This window comes from Micropterus dolomieu, linkage group LG13 (genome assembly GCF_021292245.1).
Source record: "Micropterus dolomieu isolate WLL.071019.BEF.003 ecotype Adirondacks linkage group LG13, ASM2129224v1, whole genome shotgun sequence".
NCBI classification, from domain to species: Eukaryota; Metazoa; Chordata; class Actinopteri; order Centrarchiformes; family Centrarchidae; genus Micropterus; species Micropterus dolomieu.
In genome coordinates, this window is record NC_060162.1 from 5,404,066 (window position 1) to 5,419,100 (window position 15,035).

At 40.3% G+C, this 15,035-nt stretch overlaps 1 protein-coding gene across 2 annotated transcripts in view; it reads right to left on the reverse strand.

Annotated features, from left to right (window-relative positions):
* lhfpl2a (LHFPL tetraspan subfamily member 2a) overlaps nt 1-14,955 on the reverse strand; it is a 42,256-nt gene extending 27,301 nt beyond the window's left edge. The window contains exon 1 of one of the 2 annotated variants that reach the window (XM_046066135.1): nt 14,735-14,955. The gene's annotated coding sequence lies outside the window, so the exon portion shown is untranslated. Of the gene's footprint in view, nt 1-14,730 lie in introns of both variants that reach the window. The other variant, XM_046066136.1, reaches the window with a different exon arrangement.
* Nucleotides 14,956-15,035: the final 80 nt, after the last annotated feature.

Below are 15,035 nucleotides of genomic sequence, written 5' to 3' on the forward strand. Positions count from 1 at the left end.
GGTGAACATAGTGGAGCATTTAGCAGCTAAAGAGCAGGATTTTTCTCTCAGGGGTTGGTGGAGACCAAAACAGAGCTAAAAGGAGAGAGACTGTTATTTTTATCATGTCTCCAGAAACACAACTCCAAATGAATGATATTGTTGCTGTGAATTAGCTGGATGATTTTATAGGCAACTGTTTGTTAACTAGTCCATAAAAGCAACTTTATAAGATGACAGTATGTCATGTTTTGTTTACAGCTTGCCTCCAAGTGGACAAAAAAAATTAATCATTGCTGCTTTGGGGTGGTGCTGGCGCATAGATAAGATGCTTGCCTTTGGACTGTGAGACATCCACCATTGTGTCCCTGAGCAAGACACTTAACCCCTTGTTGCTCCAGAGGCGTGCAACCTCTGACATGTATAACCAATTGTAAGTCGCTTTGGATAAAAGTGTCAGATAAATGTAAATGCATTAATCTCGTCTTTCACACAAGTAATAATTTCTTCAAACGTTAGTGGAGCTGTTCTCTTTTCAAGCGAGGCAGCCCGCCTCCTCTATAAACCCTGTATTAACAGGAGCACTACAATAGATACTACTTAATGGTCACAGTATCAATATATGCATGACGCAAGAAAGCAATCCTTTCTTTAGAATTAGGAAAACTCAATAAGACCACTGACACTCTTAATACGTCTTCTTGGTGTGAGCAGCAGATTCAGGTTACTCTGTCCTCTTCATATAGACAGTACACATATGTCAGGCTGTTGATAATTAACTAATGGCCAACTCGCTTCCTTTTTCCTCTGTATTGTTGAGGCTTTTTTTATGGATCCTATCCAGGGTGAGCAGCACTCAGGTCAATTAGCAGTCAGGTCAATATTCTGACTTCAATAGTCACAACATTAACAGGATTGCAGAAAACCGCTACCGTGGGATAAATGGTGCAGATTAGATGACTATAACTGGTGGCTACTCATCAAACATAGATAAGTATATCTCAAAAGGAAGCTAAAGGTGGAGTTTTGTGCAGATAGATGAAAGACAGTGAAGCAACATTTGATTCACAATGCACCTAATCTATCAGTGGACTCCTCTGAGTGATCACGAGAGTGGCCTCAGGGGTCACTTAGTTCTTTTTCAACAGCAAAGCTTCTCACACACACACACACACACACTTACATATACTGTATAAGCCATATATATCTAATCTTTCCTTCATGATAGATGAGATAGGTCGTTTCTTTTGCCTCTTTCTGACACTACAGCATTCTGCCAACAAAAATTAAAAACTGGTGACGTATATGAACACATGCTAACTCAGTAATACAGTTAACAAGACTGATTGACCGCCTTAAATGCTCAAAAGTATAGCTACACCAAAATCAACAAAACAACTGCAAAATGCTTGCAAGAGGGTCCTCACAACAAAAGGGACTAACAAGTCCCTTGCTTAATTGTTCATCTACTATCCATCATGTTCAAGAAGGAACCTGTGGCATTTTTGATAACTTAAGAACGATGAGGGCTCCACCTCAACAAGCTGTACAGTGCAACAATGATTTAACATTAAGTGCATCGTGCATGCAGAAAAATCTGAGATTCCCTACACCCTTTTCAGCACAGTACAAACTCCAAACTCCATGGTTTAGGTATGTGACTGAGTGAAATAAAAACAGCACATCATTTATGAACTCAGTTGTCTTCATCTCCCATCCCCAAAAAATCTAAAAAGAGATTTTAATTCGATAAAATGCTTTCGAAGGAAATATACCATAATCAAATACGGTTTAATCATCATTGGCATCAGGTTTATGAACACTGGAAAAACAAGCAGTATTCTGCAACAAAAACTCTGGAATAAGTTTGAAATAATACACAATTCTTACAGAAGCTTCACTGGGATCACTACACTAATAAACAGCATACCAGCTATATGTTAGCCTGTAAACTAATGCTCTTCCATTGAATTAAATTTTCATACTTATGTATTTTCATTCAGCTGGAAAGATAAAGAAACATATAAGACTAGACACTGAAGGCCCCCCTGCTGTGGTTTTGGTTTGATTATTTGCAAGTCGTTTTTTCGATGACTTTTAAATGCATCACAAGAAACATCATCTCACAACCAGTTTACACACCTGACTCTCCCCCTTTTTCTCACGCTGCGATCTAATCTGATGACTTTCAAGTGGACATAAACAGAAACCTCAATTCCGAGTTCCGTGAAATTCATAATAACAGAGATAACGGCAGGAACAACATGGCTGTGACTTGTGAATGAAGAATAATAGGATCATAATACAGTATGTTCTCCTGCTCACCATCAGCAGATTGATGTTCTGAGTTGAGTTTTGTCTTTAGGAAAACCTCAGCAGTGTAAATTCTCAGTGAGCATTTTCCAATTACAGAAGTGGATACATATATTTAAGGGGATTTCCCCTAAGTGTTACAATCCAGCTACTATTCTGGCCCTCTAAAGTCGTGCCAAAATTGCCCCAACATGCATTCAACTTGGGAATACCTCTTAGTTGAGGCGGTGTTAGGTGCTGGTGTTTGGAGCTGAGCTGTTGAACCCTTCCACAGCTGGGGGCAGGCTTTAATGTGGGGACTTGGGGGGATGTCTGTAGGTATGTTCACTGCAGCCAGGCCCACCACAAAAGGGTCTTTCTTATAGTATTTAAGGGCTTTGGGAATAGGGGAGCAGGATGGAAGGGGAAGTATGTGGGTTGCCAACCATTAAAGGAATTGTTTAACATTTGGGAACTACGCTTATTCGCTTTCTTGCCAAGAGTTAGATGAAAAGACGGAGGGATTATTTCTTGGCCGGGAGCAGTGACTTCCTAGAGTTTCTGCTGGTTCCTTGTTTTTACATTTTATATTAAAACAAACAAGATATAACATGTTATATGATTAGTAGATTAACCAATTCAAAAATGAGAATGAATCAGCTTTTTTGAAGACAGATCAATCACTCAAGCTGTTTTACAACCAAAAATGCCAAACATTTATTGGTTTAAAACAAGACATTTAATTTAACATTTATTGCAGTTCTACTTCTGTTTCCCCGTTTCTAGTCTTTGTGCTAACACAGCTATACTCCTGCTTAGCTGTAGCTTCATATTTAAGGTTTTAGGCCTCTAATCTAACTCTTAGCAAGAAACTAATTAAAAATTCACTCCAAAAATGTCAAACTATTCCTTTAGGTGTTTACGGTAGCTGCACATGCATGGGTCGAGACTGGCAAATTGTGGATGCTGTCTAATCTAAATCAAAGGTTGACTCTTATCAAGGCTGTGACACATAAAGCGCTAATTTTGTATCTGGCAGCGACGAAAGAGAAGAAGAAGACGAATCTTCTTCTTCTCTTTCGTCGCTGCCAGATACAAAATTAGCTGCATTAGATGCATCCTCCATTCCCGTCTGCATCTGTTTAACATTCATTCCTCCAATCATCTCTTCTTCTCTTCACTCTCTGGGCAGTAATGAGAGGCATGTGAGGCTGAGCAGAAAGCATTCTCATTAAAATAACCAGCACAGGAGCCCGCATCCCTCAGGCTAACATACACAACACAGGTGTTAGGAAGCAGCACGTAACCCAGCTCCATTCACTCTCAAACACTAATCACTGTAATGCACTGCTTCTGCAGAGTTTTAAACTACAGATTTCAAGCAATTGCTGTAGGAGCCATGGGCAAATATTTAAAGAATACTGAAGCCGTGCAAAAACAGACTGGTGCACCTCACCTGGCTGATCTGAAAGGTCAAACAACATGTTTATCTAAAGTGTGTGTGAACAGCAAAAACTGGACTTACAGTTGTTAACCCTGCGAGAACATCTGTTTCTGGCGTTTACAGAAACACAATACATTTTGCAAGTGTAAACTGGGTTACACTTACCCACTACCCCCTATCTTAAGACTGGAAGTCAATGGGCATTCCAGCTGCTGTCTATTCATACAATACAAAACAGACTAGACCAACAATTACCTCATCATTGTGCTCAGCAGCCAGTGTGTGTGTGTGTGTTTTATCTGTGCCACTGGAACATTTTTATAGGACTAGAAAACTGTTGCTGCATCAGCACCACAGAAACCGCTCAGTGGCTGCACAGTGGATTCAGTATCATACATGTGGGACAATATTTTTCAGCACTGTTAAATTAAAAACAAGTGGCAGTTGATAAAGATACTTGACTTTGTCATGTAAAATGTTTGGAATGTACAAAAAAATGGTGAGCCATAAATAAAAGCAATTATTGTTCTTGAGAATAATAAGCATTGTCTGTTCCTGCTCAGTTGGCCAGATGTATTACATTCACCACACATTATTTTAGGAGCCAGCCCCGAGACAGAGGGGCTTTGAAAGCCTTGCCAGGAGCTCTTCAAAGAGAAACGGAAAAAAACGTCGGGTTTCTGGTGCCTTTGTAGCTTCCGCTTTAGGTTTGGGCGCAAGCTCGGCCTGTTGACAGCGACAAAGAGACAGAAATAATGCTGTTTGCACGACCATGATGACCATTTTTAAGAGTGTAAAGTGGTGACGTAGGAGGGGTCTCTGATTTAGCTTTTTATTTCCATTCTGTACAGTTTCTAAACTCAATTTTTTTTTTTCTTTAAACGATATGTTCAAAGTTACACAGGACTCTCCCAGAAGATGTAACGATCCTACAGGTTTATGTTATGGTCAATAGTTTTAATTATTTCAATTTAGTTTCTCAGAAATCATGTTTCAATTAATTAAAGCTGTAGATTTTGATTTCAGTTTTTTCACCACCATAATCTTTAACTTCCACCTGCAATTACCAGCACCGCACAGAATTTTAAACTCGGTGATTGTTTCTTGCTGAAATGCATCTTGGGAGTTGTTGTTTAATGTCTACCTCAAAGTTTTTACTGTCGCTATGCCTGTAATGCTTCCCGTTCTCACGTGGCATGGATATAAAATCCAGGACAGTCTTCCACGCAGTGGGGAAATACTACATAGTGAATGTGCTAATTGTGAACCGGGCTTTTTTAATTTAATCTGTAACCCCACCAACTAATATACTTAAACAACAAAATGCTCTTTCGCCTTGAAAGTAACTCTAGGTAAAAAGCTAGTTAGCTGGACATGCTAATCTTCTGTTTTGTTTGGTCAGATGTGATGAAGTCATCACTGAGGTTCCTTTAGTTGATAAAAGACAGGACTGTAGTATAGTTAGTGAGCTTGTTAGCAGGACATGGTAAAAGTAATGATGTTCGGAGGACGGGTTAAGCAAATACTCAATGTGCATGTTAAGCTCCACAGTGTCAATTTACAGTTCAGCAGTACATTTAAAGACACAGAGACATACTTACTTCTGTTGTGTATTTAAAATAATTATCTGTACATGGAAATTGATCCTTGATGACACTGTGCCTCTTTCTGATGACCCTACACCACTACTATCCAGCTCTATAGCTCCTCAGTTAGCCCCTAATTTCCTTTGACACAAACACACAGCCCTTTCCACCTCCACAAAAAAAAAACACTTAATACTGCAGCACAAGCCATTACAAAAGGACTCTGTCTGTAAAATAAAACACAAGGTGTGTTTTACTCCCTCAGGCGCACGCTGATTGCACAGTCTGCACTAATGCAATGATTATCCACACTCTATCCAATTTCCTCTTGTGTGTGCGTGTGTGTGTGCCTGCATGCATACATGCGTGTATGTGTCCTGCATGTAAACCGCAGACCCCACACAGCACACACAGATGACATCACCTTGCAGTGATTAGTCTGTTAGCTCAGTGTTAAAGACAACAGATGACTACAGCTGCATCATTAAGCGAAGCTGGGTTACAATTCTTATTAAAGATAAAGTGCTTTTAAGACCAGATATGAAATCAAAGAGGAAGAAGAGATTAAAAATAATGACATTTAAGTGACTTTTTGAGTCTTCTTTGTTTAGATGTGGTGAAGTCATCATTGAGGTCTCGCTATATGATAAAAGACAGGTGTATTAAGTGCTCTTTAATGTGGCTGGAGGGTAATTTCTCTATATTGGGTGTGAGCCAAGTTTCTCCCAGACATGAAGACAGAAATAATGGGCCATGGGGTTTCACGTGAGTTCACACACACACCTCCTTTCAGGACTGTATATGTGCTGCAGCCTCGCTAATGTTCGCCAAATTGTGTTATCATGTCTAAAAGACAAAGAGGCATCATCTTTCCTGTCTAGCTTCTGGAGCTGTGAACCTACAGTGATAAAGATTCCCACTCAGTGTCACGGGCTATTGGCCCCCAGGAATCTAATGGCTGTGCAGTAACAGCTTCTTTAACGTTCCTAACCATCCAGAGAAGCGGATAAGATAACCTAAGTGTTTACATAATCTGGAAGAGCGTGCTGGCAATTAAACTGGCTGAATTGAGCTATGGTGACACTAAAGTACATTTAAAATGCTGTTTAGTGGTTGTTACTCCTGAGATTTCGGCCTACACGCCAACACAATAGAGCTGAACTGAATGTCGTTTGTAGTGCTCACAGCATTAAAAAGTGACATTTAAAAAATTCAACAGCAACAGCTCTTTCTAGAAACATTAGCCATGTTTCTATCTAATTGTCATGCAAATTTTAAGCAGGTTTTTGAAATGTTGCAAAAAAAGTTCATGCGAAATAGGTGCGTTTCCATCAGCTGGTTTGGAGCAAATAAACCAGGCTAGGGCATGCGTAGGTAGTTACGTCAGTAGTTGACATTACACATGGCTGTAATAAACAACATATATGGGTTCCAAACCAGAAACAAAAGCTTTCTTAGAAAAATGGAGAGAGGTCCTCAGGAATGTACTTCAAGCAGGCAATTTGCTACCAGCCATGTCTCTGCATGTTATGGGAATTATCCGGCAAGACGCCGACAGCGGAAAGAGTTGACCAGACGTGAGTTACATATTCGCTACGTCAGAACTTATTCGGCAAAAGTGTTTCCATCTCCCATTTAGCACATTAACTGTTTTTCGCCAAAGGCAAAAATCACCTCAAGCGAGTGTAAAAACCTTTTTGCAAAATGAAGGTTTTTGCGCTTTCCATCAACCTTTTCTAAATACTTCAAAATGTGCGTTAAAAAATGTTGATGGAAACCCAGCTATAGTCCACATTATTAACAGTATATAACAGTTTTCATAGGGACTATTTCTTCTGTGGAAAGTAGTTCCAATGGAAGCAACTTGCAGGGAGGTCTGTGGACAAATTCCACTGGAGTTAAGTGAGAAAAATGTTTGTTTTCTGTGTCATTTGGGTGAACAACATATAAGTAAACTTAGCTTAATGATGGTTTAGCTAACAATTTAAGGATTAACACTAAGTATGCACCAATCTAATCTGTTGGATAAGTATCCACGCTGATATTCGGCCAGACATGAACAATTTACGTACTTTGTTCCACTTCACAATTTACAGATTTTAAATAGGGAACATTGGTTAATCCTGATTTAATTTTGCGAGAGAAAACGTTGGACTGGCGCATCCCTAGTTACCACCTGTATTGTGTGATCATCCAAAATATAACACAAAATAAGACAAAGTCACACACATAAAGCTGTTTCAGTACTAGTGAACGAAAAGATGTCGCACATGTTTGTAAAATGGACAGATGGGACAGAATGGATGGAGGTCAAACGCAGCTATTAAAAAAGCGGTTCAAGTCAGAGTGAATGATCTCTGGGGCAGTGGGGTTGTCAAAGGCAAGTCACAGTGCTGGTGGAGGGGGATGGGGGAGAAAGGCAGAGAGGGTACAAAGGCAGCTCCAGACGCCTGCCCCTGAGAGATGAATCACAGATGTCTGACCCAGGGCCGCTCCAGTTAAATGTACAACAAAAGCCTTACCTTCTCTTTCTCTCTCTTCCTTTTAAGCTCCCCACTCACTTTTTCTTTTTGAAAGTTGTTTTTCTTTCTTGCCCTCTATCTCTCTACACTATTATTACTTCCCCTCTATGATTCACTTTTCTTATGCCTTGTGTTTACTCTCCCTCTCCACGCAGTGAGGGACGGTGTAATCTCTGCTGTCTTCAGCTGGCAAATACCACTTAGCTGTTGAGGGCCGCCCCAAATAACAGCAGCAAACAAAGAAATGCCTCTTTCCCTGCATTCTTCCAAAGAAAGTATGCATGTTTTAGAAAAGCTTTGGACGAGTGAAAGCAAAGGTTAAATCAAATAGAAATAGCTGAGGGAGAAAATATGAAACACTAGCACTCACTTTTGCTTGAAAATATAAATAACTTCAGATTGTAGAAAACAACTGCAGTAAACTATTGTTGCAATGATGCTTTTCTGTGTTGGAGTTTATTTAACCGGAGACATGACGGGGCTGATCATAGATCAAAAATAGATTAAATCAAACAGGATGCCTGTGGCTGGGAAAACTTGCCTGGCAAATTCCGGTTAAATTTATTTAAGCCTGTTCATATCAGCTTGGAATAATGTCTGGAGCTCTGGGTGCATTGTTTAATCATGTTTAAAGTCATAGCTGAGAATCAACGCTGAATGTGTCTTAATTGTGGTATAAAATCTCTGAATTTACCCATGAAACAATGGGGACAAGATCTTACAACAGGCTTTTTTTGTACTGAAGCTTATGTGTGCGTGTGTGTGTGTGTGTGTGTGTGTGTGTGTGTGTGTGTGTGTGTGTGTGTGTGTGTGTGTGTGTGTGGTCCCACAGGTGCTGTAACATTATACCATCCCAGTCTAGTGGAGTAGTCACCCTCACCTGGAGAGCCCTCACACTACAAATTAATTCACAGCTGCAGACCATTAGGCAGACCCCTGCTCAGTGACCATGGGCCTCTCAGTCAGTGAAGATCAGTGGAGACATTCATTCAGAACTTCCCAATGTTTTACACCAAATTTTACAGATGTTTTACACTAAAACCCAAAACTTTTACACTGAACCCCCAAAAAACAACTTTTTGACTACTAAGTTAGCATTATATTAGCTTAATTAGCTAGCAAGCTACAACTGATGAAATCTGTGATAGTTATCATTTCAGCTGGCAAAATCAATGGTAGAAATGAAAAACTTGCTTTTGTCTAACTGTTTGTCTGAAATCAAGGACGATTTTCTAAAACATACTACATAGAACTACATATTGTGGGAGAAGGAAATCCTGACAGGCATAGAAACAGTAACGTGAGGCAAACTGTAAACTACTGTGAATACAGTTAGTAAGGTGAGCAGGATTAGGTCAAACCAGTGACCTTTCTTATATTTAGCATGAGACAACTCCATTAAAACTAAGTCTGCCAAGGCAGGATGCAGAGAAAGACAGAGAGAGCATTACAGCCGTTGGTCCGGGTTCAGTGGTGATAATGACCGGTGACAGCTTGCCAGCCCAAACCAAAATAGGGTTTCCATGGTGCCGATGAAACCAGGACCCAAACACAGGGATTCAGACCTCTGGTTGTGAGTAACATGGAGGGTCTCTCAGTTGTTCTGTGATTTAACAGTAAAAGTAAGTGAAAGTAAAATGACTCAGTTAGAAGGCGTGACCAGTATGGCAAGGCCGATGAGGGGATTTTGTAAATGGAGTAAATGGAGTTACACTCAAAATGAAACTACAATAAACGGAATGAAATTCTCCACCGAATGACGATGGAGTTGGCCAGTTGTTTGATTTTCTCTGTTTATTCAAATTAATTTGGTTTACTTGATTGGACAAAATAAGAGATTGTAAGACATCACCTTGTGCTCTATGAAACGTTTTTTAATAAATTCCGGCTTTTTATTTAATTAAATTAAATTAAATTAATTATTTAGATAATTTGGGGAAATATGTTTTCTTGCCAAGAGTTAGACAACAAATTTGACATCATTCTAATGTCTGTGCGCTGAATAGGAATCAAAGAGCCATTGTGTACGGATTTAATAAACAAGATACAATGTTCATTAGTGAGCCTTAGCGGTGCTGTCATTTTTGTTTAATCTTTAGTTTGGATTTTCGCCCTGGCTAGATGTTAGCTAAGCTAACTGTCTGCTGACTCTAGCTTCATAATTAGCATAGACATGAGAGTATTATTGACCTGGAAGAAAGTCACCAAGCACATTTCCCAAAATGTCAAACTATTAATTTATCTGAAAAAAATCAACAATTTGATAATGAAAGTACTAATAACTGTCAGCCTTTGTTTGAATAGGTAATACATTAACAGACTGCATCTCTTTGTAGTCTTTGTTTTCTTTCTCTAATACAATCTGGAAACCAGCTGGAGCAAGAAAGCAAATTATGCATTTATTCAGCAATGATACAGACACAATGTACAATCTAGAGTAATCTTGTTCATACAGTTCAAAGCCTTTTCCATGACCTAAGTCAATCTGAACATATGATACTGTCTTATCGCACATTACACACAAACTGCCTATTGTGGCAGGTCAAAACCTTTCATCATTAGCATACAGCTGAGTCCCTGAGCAACTCCAGTTCCAGCTTAGTTAACAGTCAAACATGTCTGATGTGGTAAAAAAATAACTGGATAGATGGCAGGGAGGAAAACAGGAGACACAACTCTGACTAACAGACATAAACTGATGTGTATGTTGAACACAACCGGCAGAGTTTAATGAGTCTGTAGTTGCTCAGGGACTAAATGAAGTGCTGGAGGCCATGCAGCTGCAAAACCCGTCCGTCTGCCGTGCATTCCCCTGAGACTGACCCCCAGCTCGCCACAAAGGAACAAAACCCACTGCAGATTCTTTCTCCTCATTTTACCCGAGTAGACAGGAGGGTCCTGCCCCCCTCCTGCCCTCCACAAGTCAGTCATTTGGTTGGATGTCTTTTCTTTGTAGGGGAGGGTAAGTTCCACACAAGCCTACAGTCAGTCTGATAGAGGGGACAAGTGCAGTGTGAGGGCTTTGTTATTGTGAGGACCCCACCCTGTGGATTTCCCAGTAAACAGCAGGCTGTAGAGCTGCTGGAGGTCGATGTACCCCCAGGAGGGGCTCATCCCGGGAGCCACAGGGGGGCCCCAAGGACGGAGAAAAAAAGATTGACCAGGCCAGGGGAGTGAAGAATAGCAGGGGTGAGGAGAGCGCAGGGTGATTAGCTCCAGCGCTGCCTAATCTAATCAGTGTGCATGACTGCCCCACAGCATGGCAGGGAGGGAGGGGAGGACACGTAGAAAGTTTGGTCACGTATCATTCAGAGGGTTCATTCAAAGCAAGAACAGAACAGGAGGCCACATGGGAAAGGTCATCACATAAAGGCCACTGGACACTGTCACATTTCACGTGGACGTGACACGGTTTAGGCTCTAGTTTTGCTCTCTGACAGGTTGTAAAACAACAGTAACTCACTGCAGGTGCCATGAAAAGTCAAAGAGGTTGCTCCAACAAGCAGATGCACGCAAATGAAGAGACTGGCTGCAGCTTTGAGCAGGGCAATTACTCAAAAAGTTACCAATAAATCAACATTATGACTCCTTAATGGATCTAATTTCAGTCATGGGTATGGGTATGTCATGTGTACGTATGGGTAAAGCTGCCTTAGCATAACATTAACGCCATCTTGCCGCTCAAGTTAGGCAGCAGAAGAACAGCAAATAAATTAAACAACATCAATTGTACCATGTAGTTCACGTTATGGCAGGCTTGATATGTTACATTAAAAAATATAAGGGAATTATGTTAATTGAAATGAGTTCAAACTTGATTATTTTGAATGTGACCTCCCTAAGACAGACAACAGTGGAAAATGTCCGAGAACAAACACCCTCGGATGCCTTTTTCCCTCCTTTGTATGTGCAGACTATGACACAGACTTTTCCAGTACCGGTGAAACAGCCCATCTCTGAAGCGGCTCTATAAAAACAGAAACAAACTCGGACATAGGGCTGCTTTTAATTCACTCAGAAAAACTCCTTTTAGTCGCTTTGAATGGAAAACCTTATAACGTAATGTGACCCAGTTAATATTTGTGTGAATTTTAAGACTGTCTTCCTTGCATTACGTCAATTTTATAGCCATATAAACAACCTTTAGGGCAACAAGACGTGTAGCCTATTAAAAAAATCCTCTGTGATGTGTTGGTTTTATTACAGCACTTCCTGGACAAATCATTGACAAACAAAAGAATACTGTGAGGTGAAATCATAACCCAAAAACAGACGCGAGTGTGAATGTTTATGTAGAGGTTTTTATTTCACACTTGCTTTGGCGATGCAAATGTCTGTTTCCCATGCCAATAATGGATTGATAATTGGATAATGAATTTAACTGAATATCCAAACTGCATGTGCAACAGTTACAGTAGTCTGAGGTGATGTAATGTGATGCAAATAAACCAGCCTTGTTATCAGGGCCATCTAGCAGGGCTTTGCTTTAACAAACTGTATTCCAGATGTTAGTCCCAGCCGGCCGGAGTCATCTGGTTTAACCTCTGACACAGGAGCAGCCGTTCAATTAGTGGATTTCATACCATGGTCACGGTGTCAGAACGGTGCTTGCTTTGGTTTCAAGCACACGCTGATAATGCCCAGGTCTGATTTCAGGTCTGATCCGCAGACCACTCAGTGATATTTACACTCACAGACACATAAAAGTAAGTGTTTATTTAGGATCCAAACGCGTGGAGAAGATGTAGATCAAATCCTCCACTGAAAATAGTCCTCATTCCAGGAGAAATATACTGACCAATCCCATAAACTGCAGCCAGCATCCTGGATTAATGACAAAAGCACCGCCATAAAAGCTGAAGAAGGAAAGCACGAAAGGCAGATGATGTGGTTTGTGTGACTGGGTTAGCAGTTAAACTTTTGTTTTATTATTTTTTTAATGTGCATTAAAAGTATCATCAACTGCATCAGCTGCAGCGGGCACGGATATTTCTTTCCATGCTTTGAAAGTTCACCATTCTGTTTGGGAAAGGAGAGGAAAAAACAACATAAAAAGGAACTTTTCCAAAGCATCTGTGCTGCCAGGCAGCCAAAGAAAGAGAAGCGCATGTATTTTTGCTTTTCTTGCGGCCTTAACGGAAGAAGAGGGAGCGTTCTGCAGGGTCGTAATGAATAAACCCTAGGTTGTTTTTTTTTAATGGGCCAAACACGGAGCCCTGAGGGACCACGTGCGCTGGCACACAGGCTCAAACACCACTGGCAATCCATGACCAATCCAACCAACCGCCATCTTTAATGCTAGTCACTCATTCGGTGATGACCTAAGCATCATTAAACATCTGAAGCTCAGTTGTGTGCCTTTAAAAAAAGGGAAATTACAAAGAGGTGGCTCAAGCTAATTACAGAATAAAGACTCGTGACCGAAACCACACACTGGCTGCACTGCTGCAACTTTGCAGCTGGTAATAAAGTGACAACAATGTCTTTAACTACAACAACTTAGCATATACCATTTATGATTTTAAAAAACTACAAAAGCTATAGTGACAGTGTTAATCTACTAATAGAGAGAGTGAACTCCACGTGGAAACAGACAGTTCACATTGTTCTGATCTTTCCTACCACAATGAATCTGAGATTTGTGTCTATTAAAACATTGCAATAAATGGAAAGAAAAATCACTTCTTGTTGGGAAAGTCAGGGGAGAAAAAGCAAAAAAGGGCTTTTCTTGTGCAAATTACATGACAGAGTTCCTGACTTTGGTTACACTGTGGTCCAAAAGACTTCAAACATATAAAAGCTTGCTGCCCCCAGCCCTTTCGCTTTCACACACAAACACTGGTTTACAGGTGGAGCCTGGTTTCAGGTTTATTGTTGAAATACAACACAAACACAAGACAAGAGTCTGTGTCGCAATTTGTCAAGTCTTTCTCTTGATGTTACAATAGCAGGGCAACCTTAGACCTTCAATACGTCCACTGACACATACATACACATAAAAACATTGCCAGGATCAGGTGTTTGGGGTTAATGATGCTTCTCAAAGGAAAAATAGGAACATTACTTATTTAAAGATTCTAAATTGAGAGGAGTTGTTGCTTTTCATTGTTTTTTTTTAAAAGTAACCTAAATATATTTGGGGTTTGAACATTATCTTGGAGATGTTTCACCATTTTCTGACCAAAGCACAGTTTTAATGTTTCATTTATGTGTCTTTTGCACGTTTTCTGGGTAATAAAGCACATGGTGTAACAAAATAGATACATAAAATAAAGCAAATGGGGGTTTTAAGTTGGTTTGCCTACAACCATTGCAAGTAATGTATTAATGTATAAACATTAATTGACTGACAGATAATTAATCAGCTAGATAAAATTAATTTAAGTAAATAATCCAAACACTCTCTTGTTTAAGCTTCTCAAATGTGAACCTGCTACTTTTTCTTGTCTTAACATGATAATAAATTGAATATTTTTGGATTTCTGACAACTTTTGTTGACAGGAGTCCAACTTAAAACCCCATTTCTGTTCTGATATTGATCCATGTTGTTATACCATGTGCACTGACACCCAGTTAAAAGTTTTATTAAAGATGTAAGAGACACATGTGAATTAAAACTGTAATAACGGACGATTAAATGGCAGTCAAACTCTGATGAGTGAGTGACACACTGCTGGGTCTCACATTAGCGTCCTGCACCGCCTCGCAAAGCATCAGCCTGCTCGGCTTTCCTGCCACGAGTTTCCCCTCACAGCTCTGAACTACAAATGTGGGGGAAACACTTGGATGAAACTCCCAATATGTGAGGCGGAACTTCTCCAACTAAGACTTGTCTCATAGACGAATAATCTCTCCAACGTTGTTGTAGAAAATAAGTTTTTAAAAAGAGCATTTTTTTGCACCTACTTACGCGTAAAGTTGCTTTGCTGTGCGGATTTTCAAGCGCCGCCTCTGAAATCCTGCAAGTTGACGGATCTTCTTGTGCCTTCTCGGAGGTTTGTGCAGTTTCAGCTGGTCGGTTGATCCTGGACTTAATTTTCTTTCCTCAGTGTATCTTCTTCATCCTCCACGTTTTCACCGGGACCTCAGATTGAAGAATGAATGGCTCCGTTCCTTCCCCGCCCAGACGGACTGCTGTTGGGATGGGAGTGACTGCCCCGTTAGCTCCCTCCCCTGATCCAACAGTCACTGCAGCTCATGATGGACATGAT